Source organism: Dasypus novemcinctus, chromosome 26 (genome assembly GCF_030445035.2).
Source record: "Dasypus novemcinctus isolate mDasNov1 chromosome 26, mDasNov1.1.hap2, whole genome shotgun sequence".
NCBI lineage: Eukaryota > Metazoa > Chordata > Mammalia > Cingulata > Dasypodidae > Dasypus > Dasypus novemcinctus.
Window position 1 is genome coordinate 45,239,783 of NC_080698.1, and position 22,514 is coordinate 45,262,296.

General features: G+C 38.0%; 1 protein-coding gene and 1 pseudogene across 3 annotated transcripts in view; one reads left to right on the forward strand and one right to left on the reverse strand.

Moving 5' to 3' along the window:
* Positions 1–22,514, forward strand: part of GRM7 (glutamate metabotropic receptor 7) — a 1,023,847-nt gene that overhangs the window by 599,334 nt on the left and 401,999 nt on the right. The gene's annotated exons all lie outside the window — the stretch shown is intronic.
* Positions 1,176–20,698, reverse strand: LOC139437687 (F-actin-monooxygenase MICAL3 pseudogene; annotated as a pseudogene).

Here is a 22,514-nt window from a genome sequence, read left to right on the forward strand (position 1 = left end):
ATGACAAACAGAAACACAGCATATCTGACACCTGTTCTCACCCTTGCCAAGCACCTAGCTGCCAACTATCTGTTCTGTACTGGGAGCATCAGGATGACCCAGTAGTTTTGTGGGACCGTGGACATGTTTACCAGGCTGCTTTGACATGGACCAGAGAGCTTTAAGGGAAAAAAATAATACCACAGTTCTTCACAACTGGCCTTGTGCCCATGAGCCCTTCCCAGTCCTGCTCTACAGTGACCAGAATAAATGTGGTTTTAGAGGTGGGGACAGTGCTGTTCACCTTCTGACACAAGGGAGGGACTAAGGGAGTGTCACAAGTTGGGGCTTGCTCCCCATTAGAAGTTCAAATGCCCCAATGTGACCAGGACAGGGTCCATCCCTCAGGCAAATGAAGAGCAGTGACAGCTTATCCAGTTACCTAAATAGGAAATGGGATGCAGGGAATTCAAGTTCAGCAAGAAATGGATCCAGTCCATGGGGCCTGTAGCTGTTTGATATTACTGATCAATTCCCAAAATAAACATTAGATTCTGTTTGTAAACTGATCTTTTCCTCTGGGCATATTAGATTATATTGGATTCAGAGGTTCACTTGATTAAGTAATTATGTAAACTTCTTATGCCACTGGACATTGATAAAAGGCATGGCAAAGGGCAGAGTTAGGGGTTTTTCATGTTGGAATTTGATACTGAAGCCTTAGGCTGGAGCCCTGGGAAGAGTGGAACCAGGGAGCCTGAACCCTCACAGACGTTGGCAGCCATCTTGCTCCAACACGTGAAAACAGACTTTGGTAAGGGAAGTAACTTGTGCTTTATGGCCTGGTATCTGTAAGCTCCTATCCCAAATAAATACCCTTTATAAAAACCAACCAATTTCTGGTATTTTGCATCAGCACCCCTTTGGCTGACTAATACAGGGCCCCATGTATCGAATTACACACTGCTCTAGTCCCAAACAGGGGGCTACGCAAAGGCCTATGACTCTGCATCCTTCCTTGGGCCAATGATAAAACCAGCCTGCCCTGGATTCCTGTGTTCCTGGATGGGATTGGAATCAGCCACCTCCACGTGCTCCATGGAGGTGGGCAGGCCGAGAGCTACTGTGACAAGACTCTGAGGCTCTGAGTAAGCACTACCTACAGCATGGGAGATGCCACTCACCAGCTCGTGCCCTCACTGGCTCACAGTGTGCCAGTTAAACTTCCCTCTGATCTGTACCACATCTAGAGAAAGGCGACTCCAATCACAAGAGGCTGGCACATGAAAAAGGAATCCAGGAGGTTGGGGGCATCTGATGCCCAATTGAAGAAATGCTGCTTTTGAGATGCTGGCTCATTCCCTTGGCCTTGTTGCAGAGTGATGCGCCACCCAGCCAAACAAGAAAGCGAGGCTACCAGAGTTCTCTCGGTTGAGCTGGAGGTGTCCTGGCCCATGCATTTCAGTCAATAGCAGGTCCATCTTGCAGGGATCCTCTGGCCTCCTCTCCAGACAGAGGAGCCACTGCTGGTCTCTTTCTTTGTGCATAACTGGAGCATACATAACAGTAGTGAGGTTTACAGTAGAATTTACTGCCCTTGATGTTGTAGGCATAGGCTGAGACACACAGAGTTGTGGCGCAGTAGTCGCTCTTGAAGCAGCTCTGGTGGAAGAACTTGCCCTCGGCACTCAGCTTCTCCATCATGTAGACCGCTTCTGGCAGAAATAGCATGTGTCGCTGCAGCCCAAGTTCTGCAGTAACTCCTTCTTCATGGAGCTCTCGTCTCCCTAGCCAGTGGACCATGGAGGAGCGTTCTCTTCAAATTTGTCCAGCAGTTGGGTTGCCACGTGCTTCACTTTGTTCTGGTTGCCGGCGCAGTGTGCATCCTCCTGTCTGTGAGCGTGCTCACCAGTGGGGGTCTCTCTCCTTGGAAGGCCTGGGGGGCTTCCTCCTCCTCTGACTGACTGGTCCATTTCCTCTTCCCAAGACCTTTTCCATTTTATCCTTGGAAGAACACTTCTGATAGATGGTCTGACCCAGTTGCTGAGGAAGGAGATGGGTGATTTGGTGCTGGCTATCAGGATGGCCTTCACCTCAGCATTCAGGTCCAAGGCATCACTGGAGGGGAGCGAATCATTAAATATCTCATAAAACTGCATCAGGTACATCCCCATGGACAAATGGTCAGGCTCCCTCACAGAATCCATTTCTTTGTCTGTCATGATGGGGGGTGATACCTAGCTGCAGCAATATCGAAGGCCAGCTGTTTGCTCTTCTCCACATTCTTCTCATCCAAAGAATCAAAGTTTATCAGATCAGAGTGGTATCTAATTACACAAAGAGCCAGGCTGCTTTTCCAATCATGGTGAGGTCTTCCATGCTGACCCCTACATAGCCATCTGTCTCCTTTGGCACCAACCCAGCAATTTGTTTGAATGTGCTACAGACTCATTGCAGGTCAAATTTGGGAATTCACCAGGTTCTCCATTTCCAGATGAATGTCCTTTATTTATCCTGTATCATATAAATGGTTCACCTGGCTTAGCTGGAGGAAGTTGACATTAAAATTGGGATACTTGGTGATAGGGTTGATACTGTACTAGCTAAAGTTTTTACTCATGTTCTCAGGGGTGGTCTGAGGCAGTGACCTATAAATGCTCTCTCTCTCGGCCAGCACTGCCAAGGGACCTGCTCCTAGAGAACAACTTCCTACCATCCAGGCAAAGTCTATAGCAGCTAGAAAGCCCAGGCTATTCCTGCTCCCATTGGCCGGAAAGCCTCGAGGAGGTCATCCCTCCAGGGTCGCCAGTAACTAGTGTTCATTCTGCTCCCACACCAAGGCCCTGTTCTCGGAGGCATACATGCAAGTGAAGTCAGACATGGACATGTCGGGCTGCCAGTAGTGATTGATGGAAAAATCCAGGGATGGCAGCTGCTGCAGAGTGAAGTCTGCCTCCTCTCGGGCATAGCTGAGAAGAGCCTCTTGATCCACATTATCCCAGGAAAGCAAGAGCTCTGCATCTGTGTAGTCATACAGTAACATCCCTTTGTAGAATAAACTCTGCTTTTTGGCTGACATTACAAAATAGTGCATATCGTCTTTGTAATAGATGATGTTTTCCAAATCGATACCATGGCTTCCCTCAGTTCCTGGAAAAATTTTTGGTTGAATATAAAAGCAACACCAGTTATCTCTTCCCCTTTGGCTTCTGCAGTCATATATCGGTTAATAAAATTTGCCGTGATGGTGATGGCCAGTTTGCCATGAAATTCTTTCTGACAAAATCCTTCCAAGGTGTTCCTACAGCCATCCTCTCCATTGATCACTTCAAATTCATATTCTGATACAGGATAGGTTTTGGGGTGCACCAGTGCCTTCCATCCTATTTGTTTGTTCTTTTGGTCCTCAGGAGGTTGTATGAGTCCTTGGAATTCCACATTGGCATGGATTTCAATGCCTAGGATCAGGGCTGCTTTCAAAAGTATTACTTAGAGCTGTTAGATACTGATGTGGTCAGTGGCTCTGGCACAGAACTTGCCATGGAATTCCTTGGTGTCCAGACCTTGAAGATCACAGATGGTTAATGGCCAGAGATGGAAGATGTTGCAGGAGAAAGCATCCCATTTCTCAAGAACAACCACGTTGGCAACCAGCAAGGATAAGTTGAAGGCTCGGCAGAGGCCACAGGGGCTGGCTCTGATGATGAGACACTTGGTGCTTGTGCATGCTTTTCCCTTCTTGTCTTTGTGGCTGCCCTGTTTGTTCCACTTTGCTCAGAGGGCTTTGGCTTTCCAGTAGTCAACCTTGGACTTGATCTTGTGATAGAAGGAGCTGTAGTCCCTGGGCTTCAGGTACAGGTGGTCATAGAGCTCTCAGGAGACCTTAAGGATTCCCTTGCAGGTGGTGGCCTGGACAAACTGGTCAAAGAGAACATGAGCTTGATTCGGCGTCTTGTTCCACTTTCCCTCATGATCCGCACTCCCTGCTTTCCTTCTGAGGGGGGGCAGTAGCTCAGCTGGTGGTCCACCTGGCAGTATCCCGTTCACCTCTACCTCATGCTGGTGTGTCCTCAGAGCCCCCTCTGGGCTCCTGAGCCCTGTGACCCCAAGTGCCAGCCCACCATGTCTGGTGCAGGCAGCAGCAGCCAATGTTTACCTTTTTAAGTAGAACTATAATTTCCCTAGTCTCTCTTTACCTTTGTGGAATTTATTTTTGTATCTCCTAATAATTCTGAGTGGGGATAAATGAGCCAATTAAACCTTAGTCTAAGTGTGAAACTAAATATTTCATGATATTAGGCTAAAAAATTAACTATACATTTATATCCACTAGTGGTATATCATGAAATAAATATCTAGATCTTTGGAGGGGAAAAAAATCCTTGGACTCTCTGGAGTAGAGATGTAAGCATATATACAATTTAACATTTTCTAGTAGCCATATCATAAGAAAAGTAAAAGGATAGGCGAAATTAATTTTAATAACATATTTTTATTTAATCTAAGGTGTCCAAAATATTATCACCTTAACACATAATCAAGATAAAAATTAATGAGATATTTACTTTTTTTTCATAATAAGTCTTTGAAATCTTTTGTGTATATTACATGTAGAGTACAGCTAAGTAGCACTAGCCAGTCAAGCGCTCAGTAGTCGCACATGGCTGGTAGCTACCAAATTGGACAGCACAAGTATATACACAGTCACAAAATAGCGAAACGCTAATTGCCCTACAGGAGCTTATAGGATGGTATCACCATTGCCTGATCAAAATTTTTATTGTGCTGCCTTTCCCTGCTCTCTTTCTTCCAGTGTCATAATTCAAGGAAATGTGCTATGGGAATTAAATTCCATAAAAAATACACTTTAAACAGTAGATAAAACACTGGGGGAAAAAAAGAGTAACTTTTCACCTTCCTTTGTAAACTGCCTTTGAATAGAAACTTTATTATCTGTGAAACCTGCAAACACTATTGAATGTTTGCAGTTCCCCTTAGGGGTAAAGAAAGAAATTAAAACTTCCCTTTAAAAAAAGCCAATAACTTAAGAAACAGTTCTTGTCGATATAAGAGGAAAAATGCATTTCTAGGAAATTAAATCATATTACATTTGGCCGTATAGTATGCGAATTTTATTTAGTCTAATATGTTTTCTGGAAACAATTTTTATACAGATAAAAAATCACTTATGTGGTCAAGATATCACAGAATTTTAATTCATACAAAATATATTCACTTATTACCCTTAAAGTTTATTAAATGTTCTACTTGGATTTGGAAGTACAGAGGTAACAAAACAATGCCTTTAACTTACATGGATTAAATTATATGTCCTTGTTAATGAAAAATGGAAAAATAATTTAAATAGTAAATTTAATGCATTTTGCATGAATATACTTCACATGTGTACAAATGGGCAGTACGACATGAACAAAACAAGTTAGGGTATCCTTTTTGCCACAAGCCAAACATTGGAAGCAATCAAGTTATCTTTCAATGATAGAATGGTTAGCGGTGTATAATATCCTGGAAATTATACAGCTGTGAAAATGATTGAACTATAGTAGATGCATCAATATAAATGACTCTTCACATTGAAACAAAATATTGGTCCAAAAAAAGAAGTCACAAACAATTGCATACAGTTTGATTCCATTTACATTAAGTTAAAAAAAAAACCCCGGTAAACTCTACTGTTTAGTGGCAGGTACAGTGTGCTGAAGCCACAAACAAAAACATAGACTTGATTAGCATAAAAGCCAGGTTAATGATTACCTAGCAAAAGGGAGGGAATGTGGTGATAAAGGAATAGCTTCTTGGGGAACTAATGCTATTATTTTTCTTGAGCAGGGTGATGGTTCCAGGGATACATGCTTTATAATTATTCATTATGCCATGCTATTTAGTTTTATATAATTTTATGTACACTATTCTTCACCATTAAAATTGTTTTGTGTGTGTTGGAGAAAATACAGTGCTTACTGGGACACGAAGACTGATATGACTATAGACAAAGAAAGATTTATTGAGAAGCTCTTCCAATGGAAGGGCTCTGAAGAACAAACTTCAGCCCCCTCCTTGGAAGGGGAGAATTTGAATTTATACAGAACTTTCCTAGGCAGGGAAATGATAGTTGGTGGAGGGGGTTGAAGGTCCTAGTGAAGTGCAGGGACTGATAGGAAGCCCGAGGGGTATAACTTTTCCCTGATAGAGACTAGAAGACAGTGGGTTAGGGAGTTATGGTTTCTTGGAATGCTGCAGGAGCAGATGTTTCTTTGTTCTGTAGGAATTTTATCTCCCTCCGATATGTAGGTAGGGAAGGTTTCCATTTCCCTTTACTCCTGTGTCTATGTGGTTTCTTTATTTAACCCGTGGGGAAGTGCCATGCCCTTGGACTTGTAGGCTTATGGGGGATGGGATTAGCCTTTTCCCAATGCATATCAGGGGAAACTGAGCTACAGCTTTTAATTATTGCAAACCTCTAAAAGTGTGATTGCATATTTGTCTATAAGTTCCATCTCTTTTATTACATCTGGTTATGTGTCTCCCTTCTTCATATTAGCATTCTTTCAAGTTTGTCTATAAAGGAATCTGGTAATTGTGCATCAAGGTCTTCGAGCAGTTGACTGCAACCTTGAAAAAGACCAATGCCAAAGGCAGACCCTGTAGTATTCTGCTAGAGACCATCCTCCAGCTTGTTGTATTAGTGGTAGTATTAATAGAAGTAATAGTAATAATAAAAATCATATGGAACCATTTTCTCAGCTTAAGCACTTTGTATATAGTTTATATGTACCATCTTCTATAGTCTTTTGCCATAGCATCCATTACTTTAAAATCCTTTGTAAGTTATTATCAATCATACCATTTTAGTTCTAAACAAACCCCAGCCTTGGAAAATTTAAATAATATGCACAGGATCACAGAGCTATAAGAGGAAAGAACTGGAATGTGGACTCAGATATGTCTGATTCCAAAATCTGCCTGCCTTCTTGCTCTATTTTGAACCATTCTTTGACAGTCTTTGGTTCAGTCAGCTATAACTCCTCCAACTCATGCATCCCAAAATGGTAGCTTTACAAGGCCTTTCTATAGTTTGTTGGAGGGATGTTGTAAAAGACTAATGAGACCAATATCTCCAATAAGGATACATAAGGTGTTCTAGATCTTTTGTCTGAGCATGTGACCTGGTCCCTAAAAGAGAAATTTGATGTCACCTTGTTTGTTTTGGTAAAGGCATCCAGTTCTCTGTAAACATTCATCTCTTTTCTTTGTCCTTCCATTCCACATGTTCTATAGATACACTAAAGTTTTCCAGAGATTGGTACAAAGTTTTTTTCTATAATTAATTTTCTTAGCCACCCCTTTTTAAAATAGGGAAAATATTTTACTGTCTCAGTTACTACAGCTAACTCCAATTTTTTACAATTTCTCATAGATTTCTGACTTTCTTCCTTCAGTTGTATGAGCATTTTCTTAATATAGTTGGTCTGAACCTGAATTTGAACTCATTTAAAAGAGCAAGTTGCCCTCTTACTCTGTTCTCATCTAGCTAAGGGTCAAGTTCCTATTTTATAATAATTTGTTCTCTTTCCACTTAAAGTATAGTTTTCTTTGCACAGAAATAGGGTCAAAGTAAGTGTTGTCCAGCTCCATTTACTCTCTATTGTCCCTTTGAATTATACCATATTTTCCAAATAGAGTGAATGTTTGTTCTCATAATAAATTTTAAGTAACTGTTATTGCTTATTCTTTTTTCTATCCTAAAGATATCATCACCCTCCCTATTTTTCCTCCATTTAAAAATAATTTTAAACTTACAATTCCATGGTTCCCTTTTAATCCAAGAGTCCCATTTATGAGAGAGTCTGTCTTGGCCAAAATTATAACACAATCATTAATAAGAGTAGAGTTAGTCTGAGAGGAACTTTTGAATAAAATGAATAATCATCCAGGCATAAATCTTAATTCCTTATAGTCACATATTGGGTTTAACATTAACTATAATTATAAGGTATAATGGAATGGAAGTGAAACCACACAAACTAAAAATATAAGTTTGAGGAAAGTTTTCTGAAGCAGTGATAACACCTATCCCTTTAACTTACTTTCTATTTTGCTTTTTTTTCCTTTTTAAAAAGTATTTTACAAACTAAACGAAGATGGCTGTTAGATTTTCACCAATTAGCATACCCTAGAATTCAGGAATTCTCATCTTGCACTTAGAATTAACTAACATATGCTGGAAGTATTTCGATTTTCATATATTTTATCATTTTTGTTATTTTCTGGTAGTTTAGTATGGATGCCTATGTAAAGCTTTGGGAAATGCATGAATAGTGATATATGCAATTTTTACATCATCAAAATCAGATATGATTTTAAGATATTATGAAATTTTGGATGGATGAATATATGGGAGCATGAAAAGGAGCTAAATCCAGGGGTCAGTTTCATGAGCAATGCCCAAAGCTCTCTTTATTTGTGAGTTATCTGATGCCAATGACACCACTTTTTCTCTTTTTAGGGGCAAATCTGCTTAGATTTGGCTACTTCTGTATTCTAAATCATAGCCCCTGGCTTATTGCGTTTACTTTGTTGTCTTGTGTGTGTATAAAAGAGTTTTGGATCATAAAGTAAGAGAACTTCATGGAATTTAATATTATTCCTATTTCCTATAAACTATAAGATATGGGTCCTTTGGAAATAGAGAAGAACACAGGGTCCCCCAGGAGCCTGTCTTACCAATCTTCCCTGAAAATAAATGTGCCTTTACCTACAGGCTTCATTTCCTTACCACCCCCATGTTCATTATTTTATTTCAGAATGAGAGCAGCATTTACACTAATTATAAGATATATGCATTCTAATTATTAAAAATTCAAAGAATATAGAAAGTGTGAAAGAGTAACTCGAGGAAAAGAGGTATGAAGAGGAAACCAAAATTCATCCCCTAGAGAAGTTCATCATAGGGAAATTTTGGTGACACTCCTTCCTAATAAACAACTTAAGAAAAACTATGTTATATACTATATGCTTATTTAATTTTTATTTTATGTTAATTTTCACCATGATTAAAAAGAAAACCCTATAATTTAGCAAATCAAGTGCCATACATCCATTAAAGCCATCATGCGTTAATTGTTTCCTTTAAATCATTCTTTCTCAACCGAGGATGATTTTGCCCCTCAGGGAACATTTGGCAACATCTGGAGATGTTCTACTTGTTACAACTAGGAGTAAAAAGAATGCTACTGGGATCTAGTAGGCAGAGGCTCTGGATGCTGAGAAACATTCTACAGTGCACAGGGCAGTGCCCTCCAATGAAAAATTATCCAGCCAGCCTTAATGTCACTGTTGCCAAGTTAAGAAACTCTGGTTAAAGGGACTCCAAACATCCAGACCAAAAGCAATTTATAAATGATCCAGGTGATGAGGCAATTCCCTACCTGATAATTTTTAAAAAGAGTTTAAAAAATGAGAAAATTCGACTTACTGATAATCTATTCATGAACTATTGTGATTAGTAATTGAAGAAAATGTGGCATTGGTGTGGAGAAAGTGACCGTGGTGGCTGCTGGGGGTTGGAAATGGGAGGAAGAGATGTGATGTGGAGGCATTTTCGGGACTTGGAGTTGTCCTGGGTGATACTGTAGGGACAGTTACCAGACCTTGTATATCCTCCCATGGCCCACTGGGTGGAACGTGGTAGAGTGTGGACTATGAGTTGGACCATTGACCATGAGGTGCAGCGGTGCTCAAAGATGTATTCACCAAATGCAATGAATGTCTCATGATGATGGAGATTGTTGTTAAGGGGGGGAGGAGTGGGGTGAAGTGGGTGGAGGGTATATGGGGACCTCATATTTTTTTAATGTAATATTAAAAAAAAAATAAAGACAAAAAGGAAAAAAATGAGAAAATTCAATGTAAACATGGTTACTGGCTTCTAAATTTTTTTTAAGGTTTTCATGTGGGAATGAATTTAAATTTAATATTCAGGATTCTTACATTGGAATGCTTGACCCATGAATATACTGTAAAATCATTCCTGAAAGTGAGAAACCAAATAGGATACTTGGCTCATAATCAATTAAATTAATCAGTATTGATTGCCAATCACGTGCCTGCCATTTGTCAATGAACAGTTGATAGGTTCCATGGGACAAAACGTTTGAAATCAATAAGTCATGGCATTTATAGATAAGATTGTCACTTAATTATAGTTCTTCTCTGTTTTTGTCAAGAATAGAACCAGGACGAATGTAGAGAGATTACAAAGAAAGAGTTTGTTAGTTTACGATAGAGAGGGTTTTCTAAAGTTTAGATCCATCTGAGGATGCAATGGGCTACCACCAAGATGAGGCAAACTCATTGTGACTGGATATTTTTATACAGGAATTGAGTAATCTTTGGTTAGGGAGATTTGAGACAATTTTAGCATTTACCAGGACTTGCTATGTAATTTGTGGCACTCAGTGCAGCAGGAAAATGTGGACCCTTTGTTAAAAAATGGTTAAGAATTTCAAGATGGCAATATTTGAGCATTATCCCCATGTGTGGCACCATTCTGATCTTGGGGATCTATGCAAGTGCACTGATAGCATGCCCATGAAGCTATCCTATCTTACTGAGCCTAGAATTTTACAACTCTGTATTCTCTGCCCTCTTCCTACTTCTCTGATAATTCTTCCTCCATCTACAATGGTGGCTCTTTTGATTCTCTTTGAAATCCTTAAAGATAGGCATTTCTCATGGCTCATCCCTTCACTGGGCTTTGTCCTTTCTTTATACTTTTCCTCAGGAAGGTTTCGTTCTTTCTCCCACTTTCAAGCATCACAGGCATTTTTTTGACTTCTGAGTATACATTTTCATACTTCAGCGCATTTTCCTTAATGGTCTTGCCATCATCTCAAGCTTGGTGATTCGGAAATCACAAATGCCCTCATTAAAAATTAAAATGATTTCTCAATCCATTCTTTTTTACCGGGACTGGGGATTGAACCCAGGACCTCGTGTGTCGGAAGCCAGAGCTCAACCACAGAGCCACGTTGGCTCTCCTGACTTGGTTTTTTCATTTGTTTGCCTGTTGTTTTGTTGTTGTTGTTTTGCTTTTAGGAGACACTGGGGACTGAACCCACGACCTCCCATGTGGGAAGCAGGCATTCAACGACTTGAGCCACATTTGCTGCCCTCAATCCATGCTTGAAACCACACTCTACCCTTTTTCCCACACTAGAGATCCAACCACCAAATTTCATTCTTTTTTCCTTCACCAAAGTCTCTTGTTTTCAGATTGTTTTTGAAAAACTCTTTATTACACTCTAGTTGTCATTTTTGTTATTTTTTGGTTAACTGCTGCTGTAATTGTGAGGCTTATGGCAGAATCATTGGTGCCAGCTGTGGAGCAAGTTGATCTCATCTCCAATAACAGAGAAATGACTCAGGATATTTCTGCTTCATATTCGTCATCTGTAAAAGGGAATAATGTACCTATCTTAAGGTGATTAAAAGGTTTAAACAGTTTGCTTCAGGTAAATCACTTAGAATCTAGAAATAGTATATGCTCAGTAAATGTTAGCTTCTGTATTTTTTCTTTATTAGAGAAGTTGTGGGTTTACAGAACAATCATTCACAACATGCGGAATTCCCATATACCACCCTACTAATAACCCCTTGCCTTGATGTGGAATATTTGTTACAATTGATGACAGCACATTTTAATAATTGTACTATTAATTATAGGTCATGGTGTAAATTAGGGTTCACTGTATAGTATATAGTTAAATTTTTAAAATTCTTTTACTATATATGCGATTTAACATTTTCTTGTTTAATCACATTCATATATATATATATATGAATCACATTCATATATATATATATATGAATCACATTCATATATATATATATATAGCAGTGTTGTTAAATACATTCACAATGTTGTGCTACCATCACCACTATCTATTTCCTAAACATTTCCATCATTCAAAATAAGAACCCTACATATTTTAAGCATTAACTTCCCATTTCCTATTCTCACCCCATTCACTGGAAACATAAATTCTAGATTCTGACTCTGAGTTTGCTTTTAATAAACAGTGAGCTCATGCCATATTTGTCTTTTTGTGTCTTGTTTATTTCACTCAACATGATGACTTCAAGGTTCATCCATGTTATGGAATGTATCAGGACTTCATTCCTTTTTATAGTTGAATAATATTCTATTGCATGTGTATACCATATACTGTTTAGCCATTTGTCAGTTAATGGACACTTGGGTTATGGCAATGCCACTATGAACATCAGTGTGCAAATATCTGTTCAAGTCTCTGCTTTCAATTCTTTTGGATGTATAACAAGTAGTGAGATTGACAGGACTTAAGATAGTTTTATAATTAGTGTCTGAGGAACTGCCAAACTGCCTACCATGATGACTGCACCATTTGGCATTCCCACCAGCAATGAATGTGCTTTCCTATTTTTCTACATTCTCTCCAACACTTATTTTCTATTTTTTAGTAGCAGCCATTCTAAAGGATGTGAAATGGTATTTCATTATGGTTTTGATGTGCTTTTTCCTGATGACTAATGATTTCAAGAATCTTTTCATGTGCTTTTTAGTCATTTGTATATCCTCTTTGGAGAAACATCTGTACAAGTCTTTTGCCCATTTTTTAAATTGGGTTGTTTGTCTTTTTGTGGCTGAGTTGTAGGATTTCTTTATATATTCTGGATATTAAACCCCTATCAGATATGTGGTTTCCAAATATCTTCTCCCATTGAGTAGTTTATCTTTTCACATTGAAGATTAAGTCCTTTGATGCAAAAATAAAAGTGTTTAATTTTGATGGCTTTTATGTACCTTTTTTTTTCTTTTATTGCTTGTGCTTTGGGTGTAGGGTCTAAGAAATGATTGCCTTACTCTAGATCCTGAAGATGCCTCCCTACATTTTCTTCTAGGAGTTTTATAGTTCTAGTTCTTATATTTAGGTTTTTCATACATTTTAAGTTAATTTTTGTATATTGTGTTAGCTAGAGAAACTGCCTCATTCCTTTGCATGTAGATATCCACTTCTCCTAGCATCATTTGTTAAAGAGCCTATTCTTTCCCAATTGAGTGGACTTGGAAGCCATGTCAAAAATCAATTGACCTTAGATTTTGAGGGACTATTTCTGAACTCTCAAATAATTCCATCTATCCTTATACCAGTACCATGCTGTTTTGACATTTTTTTTTATTTCTTTCTCTCCCCTCCGCCCCCCCCCCCCCCAAGTTGTCTGTTTTCTGTCTCCATTCACTGTGTGTTCTTTTGTGTCTGCTTCTATTCTTGTCAGCGGTGTGGGAATCCGTGTCTCTTTTTGTTGCGTCATCTTGCTGCATCAGCTCTCCGTGTGTGTGGCACACTCCTGGGCAGGTTGCACTTTATTTCCCACTGGGCGGCTCTCCTTGTGCGTGGGACTCTCCTATGCAGGGGCACCCCTGCATGGCAGGGCACTCCCTGCATGCATCAGCCCTGCACGTGGGCCAGCTCCACATGGGTCTAGGAGGTCAAAACCAGGACCTCCCATGTGGTAGGCAGATGCTCTGTCCGTTAAGCCAAGTCTGCTTCCCTGTTTTGACATGTTTTAACATAGTTTTATAGTAAGTTTTAACTCAGGAAATGTGAGTCCTCTGACATCATTCTTCTTTATTAAGATGGTTTTAGCTATTTGGGGACCCATATGCTTCCAAATAAATTTGATTATTAGATTTTCCATTTCTGCAAAGTAGGCAGTTGGATTTTTATTGAGACTACATTGAATCTATAAATCACTTTGGGTAGAATTGACATCTTAATGATCAAGGAAAGTCCTTCCACTTATTTAGATCTTCTTTTGATTTCTTTCAGCAAAAGTATATAGGAACACTATTGATTTTTGTATACTTACCTTGTACCCAGGCACTTTGATAAACTAGCTCTAGTAGCTTTGTTGTAGATTCTTTGGGACTTTCAATATGTAGGATCATGCCATCTGCAAATAGTGAAAGTGTTTCTTCTTTCTTTTCAATTTTCATGCCTTTTCTTTATTTTTCTTGCCTAATTGCTCTGGTAAGAACTTGCAGTACAGTGTTCAATAATAGTGGAGACAATGGACATCATTGTCTTTTTCCAGATATTAGAGGGAAAACTCTTTCTTTCACCATTGAGTATGATGTTAGCAATGGATTTTTGATATATGTCCTTTATCGTGTTGAGGAAGTTTCCTCTATTCCTATTTTCTTAGGTGTTTTTATCAAGAAAGAATGCGAGGTCAAATGCCTTTTCTGCATCAATTGAAATGATCATGTGGTTCTTATTGCTTCATTTTGTTAATGAGGTATATTACATTAAAGTATTTTCTTATGTTGAACCACCCTTGCATACCTCAGTTAAATCCCACTTGATCATGGTGTGTAATTCTTATAATGTGCTATTGGATTCGATTTGCTAGTACTTTGTTGAGAATTTTTTACATCTATATTCATAAGAGAATTCTGTAATTTTCTTATATTTTCTTTATCTGGTTTGGTATTAGGATTATGTTGACCTCAAGGAATGAGTTATGCAGTGCTCACTTCTCTTCAATTTTTTTAAAGAGTTTGGCATTAATTCTTCTTTGAATGTTTGTTATATTTTGCCTCTGAAGCCATGTGGTCCTGGGGCTTTTTGTTGCTGTTGGGAGGTTTTCATTACTAATTCCATCTCTATACTTGTGATTTGTCTGTTGAGATTTTTTATTTTTTGTGGAGTCAGTGTAGGTGTTTCCAGGAATTTGTCCATTTCATCTAGGTTGTATAATTCATTGGCAAACAGTTTTTCATAGTAACCTCTTATGATCAATTTTATTTCTGTGGGATCAATAAGAATGTACACTCTCTAATTTCATTTATTTATATCTTCTCTCTTTTTTCCTTTGCCAGTATAGCTAAGAGTTTGCCAATTTTATTGATCTTTATGAAGAGCCAGCTTTTGGTTTGTTAATGCTCTCTCTCTCTCTCTTTTTTTTTAATTCTCTATTTCATTTGATTCTGCTCTAATCATTGTTGTTTCTTTACTTCTTTGAATTTAGGTCTTTCTTCTTTTATAACATAAGCATTTAGGGCTATAAATTTCCCTCTCAGCTCTGCCTTTGTTGCATCCCATAAGTTTTGATATTTTATATTCTTGTTTTCATTTGTTTCAAGATATTTACCGATTGCCCTTTTGATTTTTCCTTTGACTGATAGATTGTTCATGAGTATATGATTTAACTTCCATGTATTTGTGGATTTTCCAGTTCTCTGCCTATTACTAATCTCCAGCTTTATTCCATTATGTTAAAAGAAGATGCTTTATATAATTTAAATCTTTATAAATTTATCAAGACTTGTTTTGTAACTCAACATGAGGTCTATCATGGAAAACAATCCATGTGCATTTGTAAAGGATGTATGTCCTGCTGTTTGGGGGTACAGTGTTCTGTGTATGTCTGTTAGGTTTCATTCATTTATTGTGTTATTCAAGTTCTCTATTTCCTCACTGATTTTTTGTCTAACTGATCTATTGATGTGACTATGTTGATAAGCCCAAATATTATTGTTGAGGTGCCTATTTATCCCTTTAGTTTTGTTAATGTTTGCCTAATGTATTTTGGGGCACTGTGGCTTAGTGCATAAATATTTATGATTATTATTTCTTCAGTGGATTGACCCTTTAATTACTACATAGTGTTTTTTGTCTCTTGTAACAGCTTTTGACATAAAGCCTATTTTGTTCAATATTAATATAGGTACCACAGCTCTGTTTTGGTTACTATTTGCATAGAATATCTTTATCCATTCTTTCACTTTCAACCTAATTGTGTCTTTGGGTCTAAAATGACTCTATTGTAAACAGCATACATGTGGTTCATGCTTTTTGATCCATTCTGTATCTTTTGAGTGGGGAGTTTAATCCATTAACATTGAGTGTAACTAATGTAATGGCAGTGCTTACTTCTGCCATTTTGTCCTATGATTTTTATATATCTTTTTTGTTTCTTTTTTCCTTTATTCTATATTTTAACCTCCTTTTCATCTTATAGATCATCTTTTCTGATGTATCTCACTAATCTCTATCTCAATTCTATTTCTCTATATTTTTTATTTACTTTCTTTGTGGTTACCCAGGGGTTTGTAGTATGCAACCTATGTCTATAAACTACTAATTTGAAAAGATACCAACTTAACCTCAATAGTATACCTGTTCTCTACTTCCATATCCCCTTTCCCTTCCTCATTCTGTTGTTTTTGTCCCATATTACTCTTTATATTTTAAGTGTCCATTATCAGGAAATATGCTTTTTTCTTGTTTAATTGTATTCTGACTCTTATAGGGATTAAGTTACCCTTGCTGATCATTTTCATTTTTTCACACTACTCCAAGCCACTCTGACCTGTCTTTTCCTTTTAACTTGCAGAACTCCCTTTAGTAATTCTTATAGGACAGGTCTTTTGTTAACAAACTCTCTCAGTTACTGTTTATCTGTGAATATTTTAAATTCTCCCTCATTTTTGAAGGATAGTTTCACTGGATAAAGAATTTTTGACTGGCAGTTTTTCCCTTTCAGTACCTTGGTCTGAATCTGTGGCAGGAGGATTCCTGGCAGGCTGTCCCGTCTTTCAGCAACTCCCAAACTGAGTGGACTGAGTGTGTGTGTGTGTGTGTGTGCGTGTGGGGGTTCTGGACTGACAGGTCCAGGATGCAAATTTCCTACCTGATTTGGGTGTTTGTTTTTTGACACTTCTTTGATTTAACATTTATGGAATCCTTCTCCTGTCTCTACCTTACTCTAAAGATCCAAGCAAGTGAGATTTCTCTGTTTATTTGTTGTTTCTGAGGGGAGACTTTTTCAAGGGATGTCTTATATCACCATGTTGATGATGTCACTCTCTAAAATCTATTATTCTTAATTTGACTTCACAATAACTCCTTGCTCTTAGTGTTTATCCTATCAGATTTTGAGAGTATACACTTTTGAGTAAACAGACCGGGACTAAAATATTGGCCTCATGTTTTCTTAACTTGTAACCTTGGAAGAAGGATCTTCCTTCACAGAACCTTAGTGAAGTCATCTAAATATGGATATTGTAGTACCTTTATTTTGTGTGTAGGGAATCACATACAGGAAGGTTCATAAAGAAATGACCCCCCACAAATGTGAACCATTCTCTCAGCCTGCTAGTGTATTTGTCATCCAGTATTGCTATAATTATGTCATACATTCTTAAGAACCAACCCTCAATGACTTCCCAAATGACTTTGCTCAGATTCCACTCATTATCTATAAGACTGTATATTAGTAATTTAGCCCTTTTAATTGTTAGTTTACTCATAAACCAAATGGGAATAGGAGTAATGGCTAACTTATAAAATATTTGTGATAATTGAAATAATATAGTTAATTCTCCTAGTCCAGTATAATAATTTTTTTAAAAGTTCAGTAAAAGTTTATATTAATGTTATTGTTGTTTGTATTTTCTTATTTACCACTAAAAACTAAAAGTAACTTGGGGCATTGGCTGTATATTACATGCTTTCATAATTGTCCTACCATAATTGATTTAATTAATTTCTGCTGTGGTTAATAACTCCACCATGGCATTTTCATCCAAGACACACTGGAAATTTGGAAGCAATCCTAGTAACTAAAAGGGACCTGAGATACCATACACTTCTTTGGATAATATTTCCTTTGGATAAAATCTCTGACCTATGGAGCAAGCACAAACACTGCCAATAAGTGTCACAAACTCTCATCTGGCTTTCAGTGTGTGCCTGATCCTTAAAACAGGAAGTTATGAGTAGTCCTATGGAACAAATATTGCTGACCATATTTCATTGTTGAAACATCATGTCTCAAGCAAGCCCTTATTTATCTGTATGGTTTAAATACTAAGTCCATCCTAGTTTTCATGCTAGAATACAGATACTGGAGCTCTCCAACCAATGATCTACAATGAGAGAAAAGCTATTTCTTTTTCTGAACTAAGAGGGAGTAGTTTAAACTTGTATTCATAACACACCAAACCCCCCAACAAATACTGAAAAATAAAATAAAATACTGGTCATCTCTCTAGACTTTTTCAAATACATGGATCAAATGTTACTGCTTTTCTGTTCCTCCTTTTCTAGAGGCAGGAATGCTTCCAATGAAAATGCTTATCAAGTGATCTCGATAATTTTGGAAACTCTTGTCCTTTTGTCAAAATGGTCTACATAAATCCTACCCCTTGGCAGTCTCCTTGAGAAAAGGGCCTGTATCAGACTTATTCCCTCATCCCCATTAGTTAAAACCCCTACATTTGCCATTGGCCAACACCCATTGGAATTTGCCTAAGTAAAAAGGGGAGAGAGGTATTATGATTCATCATATGGATAAAGGTGTGTCTTATGGAACTCCAAGGCAAGGAATATATCAGAATATTAGAAACAAATTGGAACCAACCAAGTACCTGAACCCTATAAAAAGTTTAAGAAAATATTTTAACACCTTATCTCTTCCCTTGAACCTCTGTATCATTCTTTTCAAAGGCAAGCTGGCTTTTTTTGCCTCCCAGTCTACATGATTGCTATCAGCAATTCTTAAATCTACAATTTTATTATTAAAATGAGGAGTCTGGGTTGAGAATTTCTATTTTCGATTTCAGATCCCCAGTGAAGGGGACTGATTGGCCCAGAATGGCTTGGAGTCCACATTTAACCTCTAAACATGTTCATGTTCTATAGTTTCAGCAGTCCCACTAGACCCATTCTAGATTCCTAGAAAATAGGATGTCATTCCCAAAAGTGGAAGAAAAAAGGGTCAGGTAGGTCATACTTTCCTATTACAGCACATAATGCAATATCTTCATCTCAGAAATATTTTAATAACTCAGACTGTGAACAAATGAAATGATCTACAGTTATTTCTTCAACTTGGTCTTTACATGAAGGACTTGGGACATCTATTCTCAGCTTGCTTTTCCATCTCTAAAAATATGATGTCTTTATCAATATGCCAAAAAAAATACATAGGAAAATAATACATCAAAATAGCATTCTTTGGGAGTTGCTGGAATAAGAATTAAAATAGTAGGGTTTTATACAGTTCTGTTCAAATCTGAAAATACTCCAAAATGAAAGCAAATTTTGTCATGAAATGTTCAGATAATATTTTAAATATCAGTTTAAGGTTTTCTGGTGTCCAAAAAACCTTTTCTTTTGATTTAGATTCCCATGGGAACTCAAATAATAAATGGTCATGCATTTGGAACCCTTGTATTATTGTTTTTCGGAGTTATTTTTCTTTATTTTCTAGTTTTTCCCCCCTCAGATCTGTATAAAAATTCTTTCTTCTGAAATATTAATTTTCCCCTCAGTCTTTAAGCAATGGCTTAATCTGTGATTGGGGAGAGAACAAAGTATCATTTTGGTAATATTCCTTCTGGATATTTGATTACATAAGTTTAGGTGTTGAGCTCACTGAAAACTTCTGGCTGCTGAGACATTTTTAGATCAGAGTACAAAATGAAGATGGTAACTAGGCAACATAGTTCTTGTACAATTATTAAAAATAAAACATGAAGCCTCCACAATGCAGAATACTTCTCTAACATGTTTGTCTGGCTTTTCTTTGTCATTGGCTCAAAGTATAGTAAGGTTTAGTTTGCTGAATTGATCAGTGCTTTCTGTGGGTTAAATTCATGCCTTTGTAAGATTATGATTGCTGGAAAATTATATACACAAGAATGTAATCATGATCATTTAATGATTCCTAAAAGAATTGTAATTTCTGCAGAAAAAAATTACATATTACAAATGTTCAAACCATCTACAACAGAAACATAAATTTGACCTTACATAAGTAGTATAACATTAACCTTGAATAAACGTATTATACATTTTATATAGCAGATTAAAATGAATTCGAAATTTAGAGAATGTTCATGTAATGAATAACAATTTTCAAACAGTGAGACACATGCAGGGATGGCAAATATATTTTTTTCCTTGTTTGATGCTTCAAAAGATATTGAGCATGTAACATTACCTGAGTCATCATCATGTATATGAACAAGACTAGATATATTCAAGTTAAGGTACCTTGTCTTCTATGTTTCTAGTAAACCTTGGGCAATACTTCTGAGGTTGTGCTTAAAATGGGTATATGCCTGATCAACTGTATAATACTCTAGAATAGCTGCTGCTCACCCTGATGACACTTCAGAATAACCTGGGAAGCTAGACATGCTGATGCCTACATCCCACCAACAGAAACTCTGATTTAGCTGGGTCTGGTTTCATGAAGTCCAGGCATAGGTACATATATTTTCAGTTTCACAAGTGAGTCTGACATGCAGCCAGGGATGTGAATTACTATTCCAGATACAGGCACCCTGCAAATACTTCATTCAGGTCAGGAGATAAGTTCCTGGAAATGGGGGTTCTAAACAAATCATCATTTGTGGACTGTGTTAGCACAGTCCTGGGAGATACCTAGGTATTAGATCTTGGCAGATACTATTCTCCACTTCTGAAATCTGGAATTCATGACTTCTCTCTTCAGCCATAGTTTTTACTCCCTTCATACAGTAGTTGCCGCAATCATCCTCCCTGTTTCCAATGTCCTTTATGACCAAAAGTCTTCCTTCATCACAAATTGCCTGCTGACCTGCATCGGCTGTTTCCTTAGCCATGTATTACCATGAAGGTAACTAGAGCCATCCCAAAACATGCATTTTTACCCCCAATAGCACTCGTACCCGACACAATTTGGTAGTACCTCCAGCACTATCATCTGCATGCCTTTGGTCAGCCATGATGGCTCCAAACTATTCCATAGAGACCCATAGTGCTCAAGCCTAGTGGCACATTAAAATCACCTAGAGAGTTTAAAAGACAAAGAAACAAGCAAAGTCTGATGCCTGGTTTCCATCCCTCAGAGAGTCAGGCTTAATTGAAAGAGTCAGACATCTTGTTTTTAAAAACTTTCCAGGAATTCTAGTGTTCAAATAGAGCTGAGATGCCCCCTCCCTAGCATCTAGGTACCAAAGCATGCACATCAGTATCACCTGGGAACTTGTTAGAAATGCCAGTTCTTCAGCTCTACTCCAGTCCAACCAAGTCAGAATCTCTGGGGGAGGACCCAGAAGTTTCAACTTAATAAGTCCTCCCAGGGATTCCAATGTTCAGTAAAGTTTGAGAAGCACTTTCGTAGAACATGAAATAAAAGAGAAAAAGGGCCTATGTTAGAACAAAGGAGACTGGCTAGTTTCATTCAGATTATAAAAACACGGTATGATAAGATAGACATCATGGCTGTCTATCAGGGGGAAATGTACAAATATTACATGCTCTCATCAGTATTACAGTAAACAGAATTATAACAGCACTGCAGTGGGTCCCATAAACAAGGTGTACATGTGTATCAGACGTCATAACAAGTGGGTGGAGATGGAGGAAGAAGAAAGTTATAGCTGCTCCATGAACTAGGTGCTTTCCTATATGTTTCTCAGGGAATCCACTTAACAACTCTGTGACGTAGGTATTATTGTCATTTCCACATCATGTATAAAGAGTCTGAGTTATGCAAGATAAAGGAACCTACCCACTGATACACAGTTGATAGGGGTGCAGCAGATGTGGGACACAGGTCTGTCTGACAATAAAGCCCCTGTAGCCTGTATTACAACTGCTGCTCCAGTGCTTCTCTCCTTACCCCATCCCTAGGCATTCTGAAGCTCTGGACTAATTGTCTGGATTCTCAGCTTTCAAGAAGATTCTGTGTTCAGGTGCAATGGCTGGATGTTATCAATACCCTTTCCTTTTCTCCCACAACCCTGGAAATGTAAACAATTCTTAAAATAATGCCAACTCCAGCTGAGGGCAATTGGTTCCATTTCTCTCCTGGTTGGGTTAACTATCAGACTTGGAAATAATGGAACATGGGTCAAAATCTACCCACTGTGGGAATAAAACCAATGCAAGATGCGGAGAAATTCAGCCAGTGTCATCACAGAATTGTAAGACTTGGTCACAGTCCAGGTAAACAGTGTGTATTGGGGTTAACAGAGGAAGCTGCCACAAAACCTGGCAGGAGGATAGAGCGCAGTATTAGGACACTATGGAGGAAGAGACTCTTGGTCATAATTATGATAAGTGCTAATATATAGTGAGCAGTTAATGTGCCAGGCACTGCCGTAGGCACTTTATATCCAATATCACAATGAATCCCTCCTACAAGCATGAAGCTGTTATCCTAACTTTATGTTTGAAGAAACTGAGGCCCAGAGAGTTTGATTAGCTTGAAATTGCACATGCAGATTTTATTCCTTATACATGATTTCCAACCACTATGTAGAAAGTGGTATCAAAGCTTCCACTGGTATGTAGCAGGGCACCCATCCCTGGGAAGAGCTCATATAGGAGGAGATATTTACTGGGGTCTCATATATCATGGAGACATGGCAATTTTCAGAAGGGCAGCACATGTGATACTTTGCTGTCAGGTGA